Source organism: Parasteatoda tepidariorum, chromosome 2 (assembly GCF_982258835.1).
Source record: "Parasteatoda tepidariorum strain Cologne lab strain chromosome 2, Ptep-v5.0, whole genome shotgun sequence".
Taxonomy (NCBI): domain Eukaryota; kingdom Metazoa; phylum Arthropoda; class Arachnida; order Araneae; family Theridiidae; genus Parasteatoda; species Parasteatoda tepidariorum.
The window spans coordinates 13,861,218-13,883,752 of record NC_141756.1 but is presented as its reverse complement, the minus strand read 5'-3'; the positions used below and the strand labels follow the sequence as shown (position 1 = coordinate 13,883,752).

The following is a 22,535-nucleotide window of genomic DNA, read 5'->3' as shown; positions in this document are numbered from 1 at the left end:
ATTTTCGGAGCAATATGAAATTAACTACGCACTTATTGTTTTAAAATTTGAATAAAACTTGTTAAAAAATAAGTAAGGAGTATTTGTACTGCGTATGCGCGGAAAAAATTCAAAATTGTTTTTTTTAAGAATTTTGTAGTGAATCGTAATTGGCAACTAATGGTAAAAAACTTATTTAAATATCTTAAAAATGTAAAAAGTTAATAGCAATTTTCTAAGTGTTTTTTTTAATAAAATGCTTTCAAAATAATCCGGGGTATTTCAGAAATTTTATAAAGTAATATGGTAAATTGCACTACCTTTTAATGATTAGACAGCAAAAACAAAATTAAATACTTGTGGATGTAGTGTTTCTACCACTACATAGATACAATTCCTATTCACTAGTATATACGACTTGTTAACTCGATTCTATGAAGGTGTACCTTTTCATAGATGAAGGTTGACATTGTCTATAACTTCTCATCCCCACATTGGTGACCTTCGGACGTGATGTGAACACGCCTTTCTTGACAGTAACGCAAATTTCGATCTGAACACGCTAACTTGGATTGATGGTCCACATTGAGCAGTTGACTTGCTACTTGTGATTGCGACATTGTCCACCTCCTCACGTTGTTGCTACCCAGTCTCGATCACACATAACGTGCAACGTATTCACTCGACTGCTAAAGGCAACGTGGGAGCGATCACAACCATGAACTTAATACAGCTCTCACGATAAGCACTCAAAAAGTACGGTGATCTTAATACAGCTCTCCCGGGTTCTCACGAAACAGCAATGAATCAACTAGAAGTATCCATTCATCGAATTCTATCACAGCTAAAATTCTGGTGGGGGAGTACTGTAGTTTTTCGACCACTACAAAAATACGATTCCTATTTACTAATATATAAGACTTGTTTGTCCCGCAGTGGACTGATCGTTAAGACACGGTTCCCAGTAGATCACCGAAGTCAAGCATCACTGGTTACGGTCAGTGTGCGGGTGGGTGACCGTAGGGACTGAGTCTGCGTAGGGATTAGTCTGCGTAGGGACTGAGGGTGTGCGGTATTGGTCCTCGTTAAACTGTTCTACCGTAAAGTGCTCGACTTCGCGTGCAGGTCGTTGGGTTACCGAAGCGGGGGTGCCATCCCCTCTGCAGACTTCGGATTTGCTGTCATCCCCTCTGCATGTCTTCGGATCATTCTCAGGGATGCTTCCCAGACCGTCGCCAATTGCCCATTGTGCAGCTCTAGTACGACGTAAATTAACTACAACAACAACAACAACAAATATTTTTAAAGTTATGGCAAAAAAACGGGTGACAAAAAAATTTGTTTTTGTATAAAAAATGTTCATATCTCCATAAATGTTTACACTAGATTTATGAAATTTTATGCAATCATTGCCAATAGCACGCAAATAATCGATACAAGTTACAAGCTTAGTGCTTAATTATCTGGAAGAAGGTGTTCAGAAATGCTTGTTTTCCTTTGTAATTTGTTGTCGGTCCCTAAAAAATCACACGAACCAAACACTAATTAAAAACTTTAAGTGTCTGTTCCATAGGGTTTGTAGGGTAGTGTATAATCTCTCTCTCCATATATATATATATATATATATATATATATATATATATATATATATATATATATATATATATATATATATATATATATATATATATATATATATATATATATATATATATATATCGCACTGTCTATACACGTCAGATATGTATTGTTTCTTATGCAAGTTTTGCTGGAAACTGAAACCAAGTCGATAAGATTAATAGCTCAAAAGTTATCAGAGTGAAATTTATGAAAACATTATCATTTCAGTGGTATAATGCATTGTAAAAAAATTATCATTTCTCTGGAGAACAGTGTTTTAGTTTCATTTCTTTTTGTCTCCATCAGTAAATTCAAGATGGTGGTTAAAGCTCACTTCAGAGCAGGGGAAAAATTTTAAGATACTCAAATTGATCCTAAATACATGTAAAAAAAAAGGTGATTTTTGACATATTAGTCACAGAAAGAGTTAAAAGAGCGTAGCTGAAGGCAGCAGGACCCACTAGAGCAAACTCATTTGAAAAGCAAATCAGCTGATCGTGGAAGATGGCTAATGTTTTAATAAAAACCGATTTTTATGGAGAATCAAATTTGATTACATTGTATCTAAACAATGTGCTTTCAGTTATTATTCATTTAAAATCTCTGAAATAATTTATCAAAATACATGTTTGATAATTTTGTTTAAAATCATTATGCATTTTATGTTTAAAAAAAAAAGAGAACAAATATATCTTCATAAAAATGAATAATTCATCAGATATGTATTTAAATTTATTAAAGATTGTAATTGATATTCCGTACAGTTGATGCTTGAATAATTTCTCTTTGTCACTTTTGAACAGATTAAAAACGATGATAACGTGTTTGTTTAAAGTTTGATTAAAATACACAACATGTATGTTAAGTAATGATGAGGAATAATAATATGATTTATTGTAAAACCACTCAAATAGGTTGATGAATAATTCATATGGTTTGTAACAACAAACACGAGTCTTCCATTACTTAAGCGATGAAATTCATTATTGAGCATTTAGAACTAATTAGTATAATTCACAATAGAAGAAATATTTTAATAATACTTAGTCTTTTTAAAATAAAAATTTAATTCATATAAATGTTACTGTGAATGACCGAAATTTGTGGTTGTTGACTTTCACCGATGAATGTCGACAATCACAAAGTCGCTTTGCCACTGCCCGGTATACCATACACTATTGATTTTTTAAGGTTCAGTGCCACTGCCCGATATACATTTGCCCGGTATGCCCTACATCAATGTTTTTTAAGGTCAAGAGCCATTACCCAGTATGCATTTAACCGGTACTCCGAACACTGATGTTTCTCCTAATCTATCCTCAGCAGATATTGAAATATCAAATAAATATAATAATATCAACGTATAAATTAATATCAAATCGGATATAAAAAATATTTCAGACATTCACGAAAGTGACTCTGTGACTGTTGACATTCACCGGTGAAAACAGACATTCTCTTGATTTCGATAATTCGCGGTAATTTAAGTAAAATTGCTGGTTTCAAGTTTATTACAGTGATTTGAAAATGTTAGTGATTTTAAATGTTTGATAAGTTTCTAAACTTTATTTTTTTACTTCAAAAGCTGCTATTTCTTCAGTTCTAAAATTAAAATGAAGCCAAAATCATTGCAGTGTAAATCAAGAGCAAATTCAAAGCACGTATAAATATTAAATTGATTCATTTAACGAAAAATTCTAAAATGTTATTCTAAGAATTTTTCTCCATCAATTTTGATAAAATTTAAGTTGAACTATTTGAGTCAAACTCATTGACTTAAATGCATGTCTGAGTAAAAAGTTCGAAATGGTGCAGAAATAATTTTCTGATCAGAACATCGTCTTTAAATAATTGTTAATTTTGTAATTTTTAATTTTAAGATTATAGTATGAGAAATATGTAATGTTGAATACAGTAAAGAATTTTAAAACATATTTAAATAAGCTATTTTAAAATGACTTAGAGTTTATGAATCCACAATAACTTTACATTAAATAAATATTGCATATAATAAGTGTTTGAAGGTTTTTAAATATTTAAACACTATTTAAAATATTGAAATGTTTGAAATGAAAATAACTGATTTTATAATTTTTTAAATAAATGTATTGAAAATCTTTAAGCCAAATTTCGTAAACAAGTGAGTAATATGAAAATAGTAAATTCTGAAAATAGTAAATTACGAAATTCAATTTTCCTAACAATAAAATTGGGATTAAATACAAGTGAGACTAAAGGAGAACACAACTAAAATAACGTATTTTAATAAAAGAATTTAATTAATTTCATATCCAAAAGTATTTTAAACATCATTGCAAATGTACACGAGTGCTTTTTAGTTCTTAGATTTAATATAGTAAAAACATAGTAAAATTTATTATTATACACTAAAACATTCTTAATTTCTTTTTTTGAAGGCGATTAGAAGACTTCTCTAACTCTATTATAGTATAAAATAATTGTTTTTTTTCCCGAATGTAAGAATATTTTAAAATTGAGAGAATACGGCAAAATTTATTCAATTCGAATGTGCTTTTATTGTACTATAAAATACATTAAAAGAACAGTTAAAAAAGAAAGTTGAAGTGATTAGTTAATGCTACTCAATCTTTATTTTATTTACAATTTGCAGCTTACTTTTACAATTAGAGTAAAAAAATATGTCTAATTTTAATCACGAAGCAAAAACATTTAAATGCATTAGATTGTAGCATGATTTTCATTTTCAACTTGCAATATACAAATTGTAATGATAAAAATATGCAAGAAGAAGCATTACTCTTTTGTAAAAGTTTAAGAATAATCGATTGCGTTTATTGCCTTTTTTTATAAATGGATCATATGCATTTTTTTATTTAACAAAATTAGTTATACAGAATGAAATATCTAAAATATAGTTCAATGAAGAATGCATAATCTTAATTTATATTTCAAGATATTAATATTGTTTAAATTTAATAAACAAATGTTTTATAGCAATTATTCCCATTTTAAATAATAATAAAACATCTTTTGGATAAATTTGCGAGTTAATTTTTCGCAGCTTCGTGCTAAATTTATTCATCTGTCATTTTAAAATTCGTTATTAATAGTTTCCCACGAACTTTATTATAAAAATATAAATAAACTAATTAAATTTAGTTTCATGAATCGAATAGAATCATATTAAAGGAATAATCCCCAAAATCTCAAGAGGAAAGCTGCATTTGATACAAAACCTCACAGCAAAAGTCAAAAAGTTTTGAGTCAAAAGTTTTATATATATATATATATATATATATATATATATATATATATATATATATATATATATATATATATATATATATATATATATATATATATATATATATATATATATATATATATATATATATATATATATATATATATATATATATATATATATATATATATATAAAGGATTAATTTAAACATTTTAACATGACCTTGCATTTGAATTATTTAATATTATTTACAAAAGTTGAGTAAAAATTTTATTTTAATCTATAACTTAACTCTGTAACTAAAAATTTTCTAAAGCTGATAGTTTTTAACTTAGAATTAAAATAATTGAGTAATTATTTTTAATTCTTATTAAGAATTTATACAATTATGTAAACTCAGGAAAGTTCAAACGGTTTTATTTAGAGAAAAATATTGAACACATACTTTAATTTAATTTTAACTTTAAATTATTTTTGTTTGAAATTAAATCTTACTTTATGCATTATTAAATGCATTAGCTACACTCGCATTTCCAGTTAAGTGAGAAAAACATCAAGAGCAGTTTTAATATTTAATGGCTTGGAATCTTGTTTGCAATCATGTATTTGAATTATAAAATGATTTATGCACATTAGGTTCCTTAGTTTGTTTCAGTTGCTTTCTTTCGTTACATTACGCATAGTGAAATATTTAATTAAATTTTTCAATTTTTAATAATAAATTGGAATATTTTACTCTTTAATTATTTTTGTAAATTTTAATATGGTGGTAATGCTTAATGCACTCGTAGATATTTTTATTTTAAAATAAATTCAAATACACGTAGCACGAACATTTGAAAATTTATTTTAAAAAAAATTCTACTGCAGGATAATTATTAAAAAAGTAATAAGTTAAATAGATTCAATAAAATTATTTTAAATCAAAACAAACAACTTTATTTTTTTTAAAGCAGATTTAGAAGATGAATTTTTTTTTTTTTTTTTTTTTTTGTGAAATCTAAAATGCAAAACTCTTGGGAATTTTAGTTGGTGTTGTTGATTGCTAAAGCTAAACGATTTGCGTTTTTTGTTTCACTACTATATAAAATATCATTATTTTGTTATTTTAACTCTACTCGGAAAATGTGATTCTAAAAACCATTTTTATTTTCTTATATTATTCATATAGTTCTGTTTATGTTAGTTTGCCTTTGTGGGAAAGAAGGTAATTGGAGATTTTTTCTATTTGGCCGTAAATTTTGCTGAAATAAATGCTTCGAGCATTTGGTTGAGTTAGTGGAAAAAGCTTATGAATATTACGCCTGTCGTAAGAGGTAGTTCGATACACTTTTCTGTGTTTATTTTATGTTTGACAGGTGTTAGTGTCAGTAGCTAATTTAATAATTCAAGGTGAGAATTCCAGCTAATGGAACTTGAAGTAAAACGAGCATCGGTGGTTCAGTGGTAGAATGCTCGCCTGCCACGCGGGCGGCCCGGGTTCGATTCCCGGCCGATGCATAGCTTTTTCAATCCTAATATTTTTTTCACGATTTTCATAATGCATTTGAACTTTATAATTTATTAATTTAATTTGCTATAACAGTTAAACTAAAGTACATGGAGTAAAATTTCTTATTTATAGTAAGCACTGCGTAAGCACTATTCTTCGTATACTTCAATTTTACTACGTTTAAGGAAGAAAATATTCTTCTTCATGTTATTAATTGATGTTCAACATATCTAAGTGAAGGTGTTAGTGTTTCAATAAAACTGAGAGAAAATCGGTGATTCAGTCGCAGAATTCGCTTCTATTTAGGCACCTAGGCATGCCTAGTGGCCCAGGTTCAATTTCCACCTACTTGAAATTGTGATAATACTTTGCATCTACATAGCGGTTTTGATTATTATCATTTTATATTTTACCCTAAAAGCTATATTATTTATAGAAAAACCTATACGAAAAACTCAGAGCATAAAAATAACAATGAGGAATCTTATACCATTCTCATGATTAGCAACAGTACCTGTAGATTGCTAGATAACACTTTTCAAATCATAACACAATTCCCCTAATTTTCAGAATCGTAATCAAATCTCACGACATAATCTTTTGACGCTTTTTTTTCATAACGGTGACTAGTCAATTTATGCATTTAAGTAATTAATGATAAATAAGTCATTGTAATTGCTATCAATATAAGTTTTAATTGCTTGCACTAGCTATTAAAAAAATTATTTGACGATGATGGTTTGGAAGTACGCTTTTTTTTAACAAAATGTTTTTGTTATCAACAAATACATTTGTTAAAATGTTATCAGGAAATGGACCTTCGTGTATGTTGTCATATTATAGGCACATAGTAATAGAAAACATTAAATGACTCTCACTGTAATCAAGGGGGGAAATGAACAGATTTAAATCGGGGGTGGGGTACAAATTTGGTTTTTACTGGAAAAAAAAAACACAGATGAATACTAAACATGAAAATGAAACGCCGCAAAAAAGATTTATTTACTTATTATGTGGCTAAAAATTATACAGTCATACATGTTTATAACGATTCCTGATTTTATTACACCCGGAGTAAAGTCGGAAATAATTTGTACTATGTTAAGTTTGTCTGAGCATAGCTCGCTTTTAATGATCAGATGCTGGGTTTTTGCGAGCAATATTGTGACAGAGGAAAAAGTTGCCAACTTCAGACATTTGAAAATGAGTAGAGAAAAATTTTAATGTCATACATCTATTAACGCTAATGTTATCACTTTCGAGATACCTATAGTTTGTCTGAAATAAGAACTCCCCCAGACATTCGTCTGGACCTGTGGCGGTGACTATGGTAACGAGGTATGACTATTTCAAGTAGGGGTGCGGGATCGAGTCGGCGAGAGAAAGGGAATCTCTTTCTTCGGTCTAATTGTGTCAGTCCTAGAGTGAAGCTACCCTCCCTAAAATGCGCCGTTCTTGTTTCCATAGCACCAACTTGAGGCGGGAGGAGTTCGTAGCTTAGACAAACTATACTTCTATGGATATTGTAGTTAAAGCTGATGAAGGAAAAAAATGAAAGCGATGATGATAACAACAAATGGGAAGTATTTTATGCTGATTAGCAAAAATACTTCAAACTTTTTCTCTTGCTACGGTGCAAATGATGAAGTGTTTTGGGCCATGAAACTTTTGTAAATAATAACACAACAAATAGACAATAAGACAAATCCAAGCAAAATTAACTAGCTTCTTTTCTTCGTAAAGAAATAAAAAATGAATAAAATAAGTACAATATTTATAATTTATTAAACATGTATGAGCATTTACAATTTTTTGTCCAGCACGCAATTTACAAGCTTTTGATTGCGATACTTAAAAATAGCAGTTAATTTTTAAACACATTTTGATAGATCAAACATAAAACTGCAGTAGTTGGTTATTTTTATTTATAACAAAACGTTGTGTTGTGGAAAATATTGTATTTTAAGAAAAATACGAAACAATTATGAGTTTTGGTTAGCATGGCGAGTGGGTAGAGAAGCTTCCTCATGAGCTGAAAAACGACTGAAAATAAATAATTTATTCGAAGCTCAGTCGACAAGGGAAATAAAAAAGAGTGCCTTACACTTGAAGCAATGTGATGATTTTAAACTATATGTATAATTTTGCCGTGAAGAATTATCTGGACTGGGCTTGCACCAGAAAGGTTCTGGGTTCGAATCCCAGACAAGGCATGGATGTTCTTTCATTCTCTGTACTACTTGTCCTTACTGTGGGAGCAACGCTAGCCCAACTAATAGGGTGCCCCTGAAGGAGTGGTCAACATATTTACCTTGTAAATGCCTAAATTGTCGAAATGATAACACAGGTGGGCATTGGAAATAAAAAAAAAAGAATTATCTGGGCATTAGAACAGACAGATAATTTAAATATTTTAAACTTTTAATATTAACGCCATTAAAGTTATTAAACATTTTCAAATGTAGCCAATTTGGAGATATTTTTCCACCTAGATGATGATTAACCAAAATCACTGCGGTATTTTCCGTTTTTGCAAATTTTTATGATCCCAGGTAATGCAATAATAGTGCAGAAGTTTTTAAATATTAAAAAAATTAGACCACAAATGCTTTTTATTTTCACAAAACTGTGACTTTTCTCCATATCGACGTTTTGCGCCATTTTCAAAATAAGCGTAGACAGCGCTGACTTTAGATAGACTGAACTTGATGTACAGTCATGAGTAACAGTTGCAAACACACAGCAGTTGTAAAAATACCATTATTATTCCCAAAAAAAGCATCATTTCATATTACGACCATAACAGCCTAGACGTTAGGAAACGATGAAATATCATACTTATAGATTTCCTACGGTAGAAGAGTGTAACGATTTCCTGAATCATAATTTAATTATGTAAGATTTCGTGAGGGAATTGAATTACAAAAATCTTTTATTGATGGTGCATAAGAAATCACTTACTCGATAAAAGGTGAAAGCATATTCATACAGTCATTGGAGAAGAGAGTTCATCGAACCATTTCGCATGATTTACTTGAATATAAATGTAGGTTAATGCCTTTCTCTTTTTATTAATGTCTTAAAGATTACGACGCATATGAAGCATCGGTGGTTCAGTGGTAGAATGCTCGCCTGCCACGCGGGCGGCCCGGGTTCGATTCCCGGCCGATGCAGGGTTTTTTTTTAAAATTTATTTAAAATTTTATCCGGATATTTAAAAATTAACGAGGATGAAGCGCAAATGAAAATGCATAAATAAAATGTACTTTCATTTGTACTTTAAGATGAAATTTATTTATTTTAATAAGTGCCTTTTTTCGATGTTTTTTACTTTAGTCAGATCACTTTAATTACGATGATAAAATATGAATTAGACGTTTGGTAAGCAGTTAAAAGAGACAAAATTCTAGTGCTTTTTCATACTATAAATAACAAAACACAGTCGACGTGCTTCAAGCGTTTCAAAAATAGGCCCCCATTTTCAAGACTTTCCAGAAGTGAAAGAAGATAAGAAACAAAAGTGACTCGAAATAAAAAACGGCAAGCTGCCAACGAAAAACGGAAAAATAAAGAAACGAAATAAAGCTAGAAAAATCATAGTAGTCTAGCAAGAAAAAAAAATGAAAAATAGAACGAGAAAAACTTTTGTGGCAGTGAGGGGCAAATCAGGGTAAAATGCATTTGAACGTGTTGCGGAGAGGTGGCGGGAAACTAATGTCGTTCATTAGGGAATCAGCATTCATATAAAACAAGATTCCAGGGCATCAAGATGAGCTGATGTAACTTTGGGTGGAAAAATTTTTGGCATTGTCGAAATTGAATTTTTGTCCAAGATTCCAACAATGTGCAGCGATTAATAATTTCTCGATTTTTAAAATACGGACATTTTTATCGTGCTTCTTAACCTCACCATAGCGTGTGGAATAGCTCTGCTTCACCACTTCTCCATAGCGCGTGAATATGCATTTCCCTCTGAGTTGCCTTTCTCGGCTACTATGGTTTTTGTAGCTTTGTTTCTCACCTTTTTTTTTTGTATTTATCAGGCAACTTTTCGTTTTTTTTAAATTTGAAATCACTTTTGTTTCTTCTTATTTACGTCTGGCAAGTCTAGAGAATGGTCTCCTCTTCTTAAAGCCTTGAAACATGTCGACTGTTATTTGTTATTTATGGAACGCGAGAGTAGGGGAGGGTCCCAATAGTTTGCATGAAAAAGGAAAAAGAAGTAATAGGAAACGATATGACATGATCATTAATTAACGACTAACTTATGAAAATTCCTAGAATACTGAAACCGGAAGACATTAAAATAAACAGACAACTAGAAAGACATTTTCTCTGAGACAATAAAATTAGAGAGTATTTTAAAATGACTGTCTTATCTCATTTGGTGGTAATCATCAAAAGACGAACTCAATAAGGCTTCCATCAATAAAGAAAGATTCTGTTCTGAGCTTTTTCATTTTCTCTTTTGAACTTAACAAACAAAGACAAAATATTTCCTCTTTTTTTCCCTAGTTTTTTTTCCCATTCTTCCTTTTCCTTTGGACATTTTTTATAGGTTGAATTTCTTTTGACAAAAACAGAGAGGGAGCTAATGGGAAATAGAACATAGAATAAGCCTTTAAATAATGACTGAATAGAATGTTGTAACTTTTTATGCAACCACATCAGATGCAATTAATATTCTACAAATTCTTACATTCTACTTTAACGATGCAGAATTTTTTTTTGTACATTATTGTTTCGTTTCATACAGAAATGTATTAAAAGCTGTGTAAAAATGTATGTTTCACTGTATATTTTTTGTGATTATTCTAATTTACTTATTTACCCCATATTTATGAATTTCTAATGTAACAAACTTTGAACGATATTTACCATTTATTTACCATTTTTTTTTCATTTACCATATTGTGATTAAAGTATAATAAGTATTTTCCTATATCAAAAGCATTTTCAAAGTATTTCATGGGTCTGCATTTAGATATGTGACTGCATTTTGAACAGTTGTTCCTTGAAAATATTGAAAGGGTTAGTCCTAACTTTCAAAATGCAGAAGATCTCAAACAAAATGACTAGCCTAATTTTGTATTAAATGATGATTTCAATGTACACTGCACAAAATAAAGAATGGAACACCTTGAATAACTTTTGATCCAATGATCTGATCTTCACGTGCTAGAACTCTATCTTAATGGTTTTGGAGGGTGACCTCAAATATGCTAATGAATTGGCGCAGACTATACTTTAAGTTACAAAATCAGGTATAAAAACGTACTTTCTTTGAATAAACATACCTTTTTTTTCAACGAATTCGGATTTTTGACTCCCAAAACTTAGGGGGTAGCCGCAATCTGGGAAATATGATCCAACATGGTTTGATCAGGAGAACGATCCAAAGTTTGGACCCACAATGTTAATTTCATTTTTTGCGAATTTCGCCGTATCTCGAGAACTTTTAAAGTCAGTTGAAAAATCTTTGCACTCAATTATAAAATTTGTTTATCCAAAGATATATCCACGCAAAAAATTTATTTTAGTACATTTACTATTTTTTATTATTTTATTTAGATATAATTGAAAAAATTATATCTAATTGTAAGGTATACAAATTTCTTATATCATTTTAAACTATCTAATTTGTTTTGGCAAAATACAAAATTTGAGCGAAATTGGTTGAATAGTTCATGAGAAATCAAATTTTAAAAATGTCGTATATTTAAAATTTTATATCTAAGAAACTATTCAACCGATTTCGCTCATATTTTGCGTAGGAAACGCCAACAGTATTGTTCTTAGGAAATGCTAGTGCTCTAGTGTTTCTTGAGAATACCATGTATTACTTATATCCATTTTAAGAGCGAACGTCATAGACATAAATTGCGTTGCTGCGCTGCTCTTATCAAATGAAAACATTTTTCGCCACGCAAATTAAATTTTAACGAGATAAAAATTTTAGGGAGATTAAGTATTTGATAATGCGATGATCAAAACTTTTATAATGAATAATATTGAATTTTGATTGAATATTGTCTATAAATTTATTGATCTAAAATGAGCCTTCAAATTTTAAAAAAAAAATTATGATAGCAAAATCAGATAATTTTGTTGAATGAACCATTTTGATAGTTCTGTGGGTAACTTAATTTTCTTGTAGAGCTAACACTTGTGAGAATAAATATATTTTTATATAAAAGTATGAAAGAATCTTGATATAAGATAGCAAATTTTAATATAAGAAAAGCGTCTCAGAAATCTCTATGTTATTCTGAGGTTATTCACCATATCGTAAAATTCATATTGCTCCAACAAAATTCAAGATTATTTTTTTATCTACATACAAAGGCTTTGGAAAATCACTAAATGTCCTAACATTGAACTTCTGCTTAAAATGTATTGAGGATTCTTTGGGTTTTTTTTACTCTAAGGTGCTATTGTGAATGCATATTGTTGATTCTAAAGACACTTGTTCAAGTCAAGCTCTCCAGCCATTTGCCTTGCGAATCAACTCAGGAAGGTGCGCCTTTCATTTGACAATAGAGCACCGCACGGGTGAAAGTACGTCTTAGCTCAGAACCCTGTGGATAGATGAAATAATCACTGATTCTGAGGGCACTTCCTTACTTTAGATATAGATCTGAAGGGGAAGGAAATTTTCTCTAGGTCCATATACCCCTGGTAGGGCTCAGAGACCGACCAGAGGACTTTCAATTCCACAGATTTTACGAGTACGTATATCACATGTACTTGATGGGTCACAATGCTGAGTCGAGAACCGCGGCCCCTCCAGACCAGAAATCTCTAACCGCTGGGGTACCAAGGCCCCCGTGAATGGTTTACGCCAGATTGAGTAGAACGAGACGTGGTGGCTCAGGGGATAGAGCATTCACCATCCAATGGGGCTCAAATCCCAGCGATTGCTTGTCTATACGAATTTCACATCCAGCTCGCGCAGACCACAGTGCTGGTATAAATTATCGTCAGTGGTAGACGGATCATGGGTTAGAGTCTTCTTTCCGTCAGGCTAACCGTGGGAGGTTCTCGTGGTTTTTCTCTCCACGTAACGCAAATGCGGGTTAGTTCCATTAAAAAGTTTTCCACAAAGGCAAAATTTCTCCCTACACTTGATTCAGAAGTTCCCATGTCTTCTGGATTGGGTTCAAAATTTCAAGTCTAAGGAGTTGAACATTAGTAGCCTTAAACACAAAATTGAGTGGGCTGTTCAACGACTGTTATAAAAACTATTGAATAGAATGGAATTTTTCTTTCGATGCATTATACTTACATTAATAAAAAAAACTCTAGTAGTTTTGTCCATGTTCTAGTAATTTCAAGGGTCAGTTCTTGTTCCGTTTTCTGACGTTCCGTATTTTATTGACAAAGCCTTATAGGTGCTTCCCAATACCCGTTTATATACTTTTGCAGCAGATTTGCCAAAGTGTTATAATGAATATTTTGAACATCTAAAAAGAACAAACATGTTGAACCTTACTGTAATTGGTTCGGTATAAACTGAATGTGATAAAATAGATTTTGAAAAATTTAAAATAGATATACCAACTAGTTGACGATGGATATTACAATATAAAGTAAAGCAAACTGTACAAGTAACTATTTAACTATAAACTATATAACTATATAAGTTACAATGTAGGCAAAGTTTGAGTTTTAGACGTTGATAATGAAACACCAAGCCTAATTGAAAAACAATGTCATTTTCATAATTAATACTTGTTTATAAATGAGTACAATTCATTTGAGAAACATCACGAAGAACACAATTATATGGGCTTTGCGCAAAAAAAAAACGGACCACCATGAATAACTTTTGATCTAATGATCGGATCTTCACGTTCTAGGACTCAATCTAAATGGTTCTGGAGGATGACTTCAAATATGGTAATTAATTAGTGCAGACGATATTTTAAGTTACGAAATCAGACACAGAAACGTACTTTCTCTAAATAAACATAACTTTTTTTTTACTAATTTGGATTTTTAACACCCAAAATATAAGGGGTAGCCGCCATCTGGGAAATTTTTACCATATCTTGGGTCCTTTTAAAGCGAATTGAAAAATCTTTGCACGCAATTACAAAATTCGCTTAACTAAAGATAGTTCCATGCAAAAAATAAATTATAGAAAATATTTACTATTTTTTATTATTTTATTTAATAACAGTAAGACTTTTGAATTGTGAGGTACATAAATTTTTACATTACTTCAAAGTATCTAGTTTTACATTAGATTAGAGTCAACTAATGAAAGGTGAGACGAAATTTCCAATTATTATTAGTAATAGTATCATTTCATTCTGCATGTCTGCCTTGACAATTTAGCATTTAGCAAGTCAAGCATTCCTGTTACAGACTTTACTTGGCTGGGCATTTCATGGCGGTTAAATCATTACAGTTTCGTGAACAGCCACTCTGTAATCAGCATTGTGCTCCGGCACCATCACTTCTCAAACAGGCTGGTTCTAATTTGAGACCATCTCTATATATATTTCTCTTACACGACGACAAAGAAAGCCTCATTACAAATCCCCGAATAGCAACGCTAGAAAATCGACCAATGATTGCCGCTAAAAATGTCGCATGTCAAATCTAGCTGCGGTGGCTCAACATATAGCGCTCTTAAAAACAGAAACTGAAATAACCAGAGAGAGCATTCTCACCAAATGTGATCTCTTCCGAAATTCACCGTATCAGCTGCGGCAATCTCAAACTATTAAGCTAGGCAGAAGTGAGTAGTCTTTGTCGATAGATCTCTATTTTAGTATTTTGTCGAAAGCGCTTTTTTTCACGAATTTATTTATTGCGAATTTATTTGACGATTTTTGATTTATATCACGAATTTATTTGTTTTATTATTGTTATTAGTAATTCATTGAAAAATGAGTCTCAGTCGTGCTGTTACGCTTTAAGAAATTCGAATTTATTTTAATGACTTAGCATTTACTAAAAAGATGTAATTTAAAAAAAAGAAGTTGTTATATGGATTTGAATGATTGTTTTGAATTCTTAGAATTTTGTGCATTTGCAATGTACCTAAGTTAGTAGCGAGCGAGGCGAGCTTGGTTTGCGAAGCAAACCATATAAGATTGCGTAGCAATTTTCGGCGGTTGGCGAGCGTTAGCGAGCAGGGGGCGCAGCCCACTAGTATTATTTACTTCTGATGGTTTCCTGAAAATGATTCAGCCAAATTTCAATCTTTTCTAGAATCTTTGTTGAAATTTTTGCCAAACTTAAACTCTGCATAAGAAACGATTTTTTTTATTTTTTTTTATTTCTCTCTCTTTTATGCATGTCATTTTTTGTGGCATAAATGATTAATTTTTTGAAGCTGTTGCAGTTTTGTTCTTGTTGTTATGATAATTATAAGTGATGATTTTATTTACATAGTTTTGTCTCTGTTAGCTTGCTTTTGTGGGAAAAAAGTGAGGCGTCAATCGAAGATTTTTCTATTTTGCTGAAATAATGCTCCGAGGAAAATTTAGACTTTGAAAGAAAGATTAAAACCTTAATTTCTGGGGTTTTTAAGTTAAAGGGGTAAATGATACCGGGAGCAGATAAACTATGGCAACTAGCTTTTGGTTGAGTTGGTGGAAAAATCCTATGAATATTACGCTTATCGTAAAAGGTACTTCGATACATTTTTCTGTGTTTATTTAATGTTTGACAGGTGTTAGTATCAATAGCTGATTTAATAATTGAAGGTGAGAATTCTAGCTAATGGAACTTGAAGTAGAACGAGCATCGGTGGTTCAGTGGTAGAATGCTCGCCTGCCACGCGGGCGGCCCGGGTTCGATTCCCGGCCGATGCAAAGCTTTTTCAATCCCAATATTTTTTTCACGATTTTCATAATGCATTTAAACTTTATAATTTATTAATTAAGTTTGCTATAATATTTAAATGAAAGTACATAGAGTAAAGTTTCTTATTTATAGTAAGCACTGCGTAAGCACTATTCTTCGTATACTTTAATTTTACTACGTTTAAGGAAGAAAATATTCTTCTTTATATGTTATTAATTGATGTTCAGCATATGGAAGTGAAGGTGTTACTGTTTGAATGAAACTGAGGCAAAATTGGTGGTTCAGTTGCAGAGTTTGCTTTTATTTAGGCACCTAAGCATGCCTAGTGGCCCAGGTTCAACATTTATTTTTTTATTTTTCTCTCTTTTATGGATGTCATTTTTTGTGATATAAATGATTAATTTTCTGAAGCTGTTGTAGTTTTGTTCCTGTTGTTATAATAAATATATAGTGATGAGTTTTACTCAATTTTAAAAAGAAAAAAAAACAGAGTTTCTTATATTTGCCATTTATATTTTGAAAAAAGTCACATTTCCCAATTTTATTAAATAGATTCCTAAAAATATTTGAAATAGTTTTCCTTTATTTTTTAATCGCAGCAATTTTTTGACACTCTTATAAAGCTTGTGAAGTAAATAATTTGAAAACAGACCTTTACTATTATATGAAACTATATTTCACTTACTTGAATTTTTATTTAATTTGTAATAAATTTTACACAAACGGTAACGTTCCAGAAATTAAATATTGTCTTCGGAGTAATTGTGTAAAAAATAACAAACTGTCTTTTTCATTAAAGATTATTTGCCGTAAATTTTAAAGCTCGAAAGAAGATGAAATAAAGCATAAAAATACGGCTTCTATAAAAGCCATTTAATTATTTAAAAAAGTCGTTAAGTACTTTAAAATGAACCGATGATTTTGTTTAAGGGAAGTCACTGGAAAACTAAATCAATGGAGTTAACAATTTTTTCCTCATTTAAACCAAAAACAAAGAAAGCTGCTGTTTTTTTTTTTTTAACAAAAGCTTTTGGTTTTTTGCCCTTAAGTTAAAATCACGTTTTTAACAATGAAACTAATTGAAAATTAGTTTGCGACAATATTATAATTCATTAGATTTCATTATAATTAAGTGAGGAATATTATTCCATGAACTTTACAATTCAAACTTGAAAGTTATTTAATTACTAATTCGTTTTATTCCTGGAAGAAGAAAATGTTTTTAAACTAAGTTTTTTTTCTCCATTTCTAATAATTTTTTTTCCCGTTGCATTTCCTAATAAAATAAAAACGCTTCAATTAAATGAATTTTGTTTCTTTACTTTTCTGAAATAAAATAAATTTTTAAAACTTATTTGTTACATTCTTATATTCGTTTTGATGTTCAGAGAACTTTAATAATCTGTAGTAATATAATTGTACTTGAAAATTAAGTATAAATACATTGTTATTTAAAAAATATTCTATTTATCTGTATATAGTCATGTACTAGATTCGTGAAATGAAATAAATAAAAATACTGAGATCGTTTTACATTTATTTTCGAAAATCTATTTACTTTCTAATGCAAATTCAGCTGCTTAAGACTCATGCACCGTTTTCTACATATCTATTTATTAGTTAAGGCTGTTATTTATTAGAAACTTGTAATATATTTTTTTATTTTATTACCATCTTTCAGAAGCCGGCCCAAATTTGAGTTTACGACTATCAATGTTCAACCCAATGACCTTCCAAACAATTTCGAACCTAATCCAAACAAGGGAAATCCTGGATCAAGTATTGGGAGAAATTTGTCTTCATGGAGGACTTTTTGGTGGTATTAATTCGTATTTTCGTTATTTGGAGACGAAAACCACGGAAACCATCCAGGGTTAGCCTGGCGATAAAGGGACTATAACCCGTGATCCATCTAGGGTTGAGGATATTTTACGTCAGTGCTGCGGTCAATGTGAGCCGGATGCAGAATTGGTATCATCCCTCCATCGCTGGTATTCGAACCAGTGTCATCTCATCATCAGAGCGCCGAGTTCGACTTAGTTTGCCGGTCGTCAAACTACTAAAGCAGGGGAGCCATCCCTTCTGCAGGGAGTCAAAATTGCGATGGCATGTCTTCGGATCATCCTCAGGGATGTCTCCCACACCGTCGTCAATAGCCCACTGGGCAGGATTAGTGCGACTTAAATAAAGTACCTACCTACCTGCCCTAAGGAAGGCGAAAGCAGTGAATTCACGAAGATTGAGAAAGCTGTAAAATCATGAAAGTGAAGGAAACTGTGAAGTCGTCACGGTGGTGAAAACAAGGAGTTCATGAAGGGAGAATATCAGTGAGTTCATGAAGATAGAGAAAATAGTGAGTTCACGAAGGTGTAGGAAACTGTGAATTCTGGTAAAATCAATTGTAAAATCATGAAAGTGAAGGAAACAGTGAAATCGTCACGGTGGTGAAAACAAGGAGTTCATGAAGGGAAAATATCAGTGAGTTCATGAAGATGGAGAAACTAGTGAGTTCACGAAGGTGTAGGAAACGGTGAATTCTAGTAAAATCAATTGTAAAATCATGAAAGTGAAGGAAACTGTGAAATCGTCACGGTGGTGAAAACAAGGAGTTCATGACGGGGAAATATCAGTGAGTTCATGAAGATAGAGAAACTAGTGAGTTCAAGAAGGTGTAGAAAACGGTGAATTCCTATAGATGGAGGAACCGTGAAATAGGGAAAGCAGTAAGATCATGGGCTAGCTGATTGTCACAAGCGTCTTTTTCTTTGTTGTTGCAAATCATATTTGTTTAGCAAGCACAATCTTTTTACATTTTTATTAAAATAGTTAATATCTATAAATAACACGATTGTTTTTTATGTTGCCTATGTTTGTTAATTATTTCATACTTCAAGGATTTAATTTAAATTTCTCTAAAAGCTGATATTCTCCAGTTAATTAAGTGAATAATTTATTTTCCGCTCATAATCAAATAAAACTTATTAAAAGTCAACCCTAAAAACTTTAAAATAGAAAACAATAAGAATTACTTCTCGTTTCAGTAAAACAACAAATATATCAAGCAAGAAGAACGTTCCCTCAATTAACGAATACTTTTAGAAAATTTCAAAGATTTCAAGAATAAAAACGGAACCACAAGAAAAAAACCTCCATAAAACGCTTTTGGTGAACGTAAAATTACAGTGTTTTAAAATGAGAGTCCCATCATGTTTAAAAGAAATCCCTAAAAGACTGGCTTTGGGAGCTTCAAGAAATAATTTTTTCCTTGCTCATTTGAAACAGAAACAAAGAGAAAATATTTTCTTCTTTTTATCTCATTTTTTGAAGAACTTTTCACTCAATTTCTTCTTTTTTGTTTTTCTCTTCTGAAGTTTCTACTCTTCGAATCGAATTTCCTGTAATAAAATGGACTTGATGGGCAGTTAATGAAATAGTCATTGTTACATAGTAGTACTACATTTTGAGTTTAAAATGGTTTTTCTAGATTAAATGTAACAACCCTTAAATTTGTTATACTTTTTTTCAATTCATATACTTTTAAAGGCAATATTTTATTGTACTTATAGGCAACATCTTATTATCTTATAAACTATAATATATACTTTTAAAGGCGATAATGGCAATTATGGTAGTATTTAGAGATTTTCATTTAAAATTCGTTACCTAATTTTTTAGTTGAAAATGGAGATTTTTTTAATCAGTTCACCATTGCGGCGAACCGGGTTCGAATCCCAGTCTATACGAATTGCACCGACCACAGTGTTGACGTGAAATATCCTCAGTGGTAGGGTTCCCTTGTCGTCTGGCTAACCGTGGGAGGTTCTCGTGATCCATGCAACGCGAATGTGGGTTAGCTCCATCAGAAAAGTCCTCCACGAAGCTCCCAATACTCGATCCAGGTGTTCCCTCGTCTTCCGGATTGAGTTCACAATTTCAAAGCTACGGAGTTGAACATTAGTAGATTGTGAATCCATAAAATTGAGTCGGCTGTTCTACGACGGTTATGAAATAAAATAAAATCAGTTCACCAAATAAAAAAGATAACACTGTACTAGCTCTTCATCTAATGATTGGATTTCAGGAAGTAGCCTTCTTGTTCTGTTCTGGGCATATACTTGTTCCACGGAGGACTGATCATAAGATACGGTTCCCAGTAGATCACCGTAGCTAAGCATCGCTGGCAATGGTCAGTGAGCGATTGGGTGACGACTTTGATTGACCAATGAAAAATACCAAGGTAGTGTGGTATCAGTCCTATCTTTAAACTGATCTACCGTAAAAAGCTCGATTTCGAGCTCAGGTCCTCGGGCCACCAATGCATGGGAAGTCCTTCCCTCCGCAGATAATCAAAATTGTGATTCTTTCATGGATCTTTCCTTGACCGTCGCCAATAGCCCGTGAGCAGTTCCAGTGTGATAAAATTATGTACTTCTACTACTAGACGTTTTCTTTTAATCCCGACTTTACAATTACTTTAAATGTTCGCAAATAAACTGGTTAATTAATTAAACGCAACCATCAATCTAACAATGAATGGGGGTAACACTGCTCTTGTTATTATCTTTATGACGCTATTAAACTTTCTTTTTTTTTCTTATAAAAAATAGTTTTATTTTCCACGCAGTTTTAGTCCCTCTAAGTTATAGGATTCTATTAATTCATCTATTGATTCCATTATTTTTCAAGCAATGCAAAAAAAATAAATTATTGTTTCTAATATTTAATCACGCCTTGAAAATAGTCAAAATTGTCATAGGATATTTTTATAAAACATTTGAAGCGTTTTAATTCATTCCAAGTGTTAAGAACTAATACTGGAATAAATTTGCTGCATAATAATAAAATAATCCAACGGAAAGAAACACGACAATTTAAAAATTCGACAATTACAAATTTTAGGCACTAAACTTTTGAGAAAAAAAATAATTGTATGAAAATTAAATCGAAATATTGTTTTGTTTGCTATTAGTTCCATCATATGATCATGCTATACTGTTGTATAATAAGTTTATCAATAATAATTTTCTTGCCTTAATTACAAGTACCTTGTCTTGCCAACTTATTTCATTCCGCACATTTATTATAGTTAGGAAATGTATTCCCTTTTGGGAGGTGACAAATGACGCACGTGTCTTTTATAACTTCAGAATAGCATTACATTAACCTTCATCCCGAGGAAACTACGAAGGCGAGAAATCACATAAGTACAGCTATTTACTTTCACTATAATCATATTCTGTCAAAATGTGTCGAAAAATCTACTTTTTAGCTAACTAGAGCAATAATATACCAAGAATTTGACAATTTAATAATTTTTTAGAAAATCTTGAAATTTAAATTGCTTTATTTCGGAAAGTATTAAACTTTATTACGATATCAAGTTGTAGATAATTTAATTTAGGGAAAAAAACAGCAGCCATTTACTTATTTTTTGCAGTTCCAATATTTAAGAAAATCTTTGGAGCAAATGTTTAAAAGGCCAACAATTTAGTGATTTATTTCAAGATGGGGGTGAACGCGGGAGTCGGAAGAATTAGAAAATTTTGATTTTTCATCATTGTTTCAACAATAGAATATGTCAAAAAATTAAAACTACCCCAATTTTTATAACCATTCAAGATTTTTTTGGGCAATTTGACTGAACTCTATTGTTTAATTCCGTCTTTATAATGCAATTCTATTATGTAACTTCGTCTGGAGCAAGAAAGCTTATCACGAGTAATATAAAAGTTTCTTTCCTTATCTAATAAGACGAATTTTCGAAAGAAATATGTATGACATATCCATATGTTTTGAAACAATATCTGTCAAGAACTTTTATTAAGTTATGATAGTCAAGATGTTTATTTTGTTACAGTGCAATTTATACAAATTGTATTTCTTTCCATGTCAATTTCTTTCACATTCCGTAAAATACATTAAGTGATTAGCAACATTTACTGTTTTCACTTAAAATGAATCTAAAGCAGTCCAGAAAGTTTAAGATCCTTCAAACGTACAGGGAACAAAGTAACTAGCGTTTCGACTTAAACACCTGAGCTTTTATAGAACTAAGCAACGGAAAAGGAAATGGCGAAATGGTACATTCTAGAAACTTCTAGAAGACGCAAAAATAATAACTACAATCTTATATTACATGCATACATTTTTACATTTTCTTCGGGATATGAGAATCGAATCGTGACTCCGAGATCTATCTTGGAGATCATGATCGAACTCGGTATCTCTGTCACACCAAGGAGAGACGACTTTAACTACTCGGCACTACATTTTTACATTTTCTTCGGGATATGAGAGTCGAATCGTGACTCCGAGATCTATCTCGATCTACCTCCGAGATCATGACGATCGAACTCGATATCTCTGTCACACCAAAGAGAGACGACTTTAACTACTCG

The 22,535-nt window shown here is 31.2% G+C and overlaps 3 non-coding genes across 3 annotated transcripts; all 3 read left to right on the top strand.

The window, feature by feature from the left end:
* Positions 1-6,255: 6,255 nt before the first annotated feature.
* On the top strand, positions 6,256-6,326 carry TRNAG-GCC (transfer RNA glycine (anticodon GCC)). Its single transcript has one exon. It is a non-coding gene; the product is annotated as a tRNA-Gly (tRNA).
* A 3,094-nt stretch (positions 6,327-9,420) lies between these two features.
* Positions 9,421-9,491, top strand: TRNAG-GCC (transfer RNA glycine (anticodon GCC)). The gene has a single exon. It is a non-coding gene; the product is annotated as a tRNA-Gly (tRNA).
* A 6,583-nt stretch (positions 9,492-16,074) lies between these two features.
* On the top strand, positions 16,075-16,145 carry TRNAG-GCC (transfer RNA glycine (anticodon GCC)). Its single transcript has one exon. It is a non-coding gene; the product is annotated as a tRNA-Gly (tRNA).
* The last annotated feature ends 6,390 nt before the right edge of the window (positions 16,146-22,535 follow it).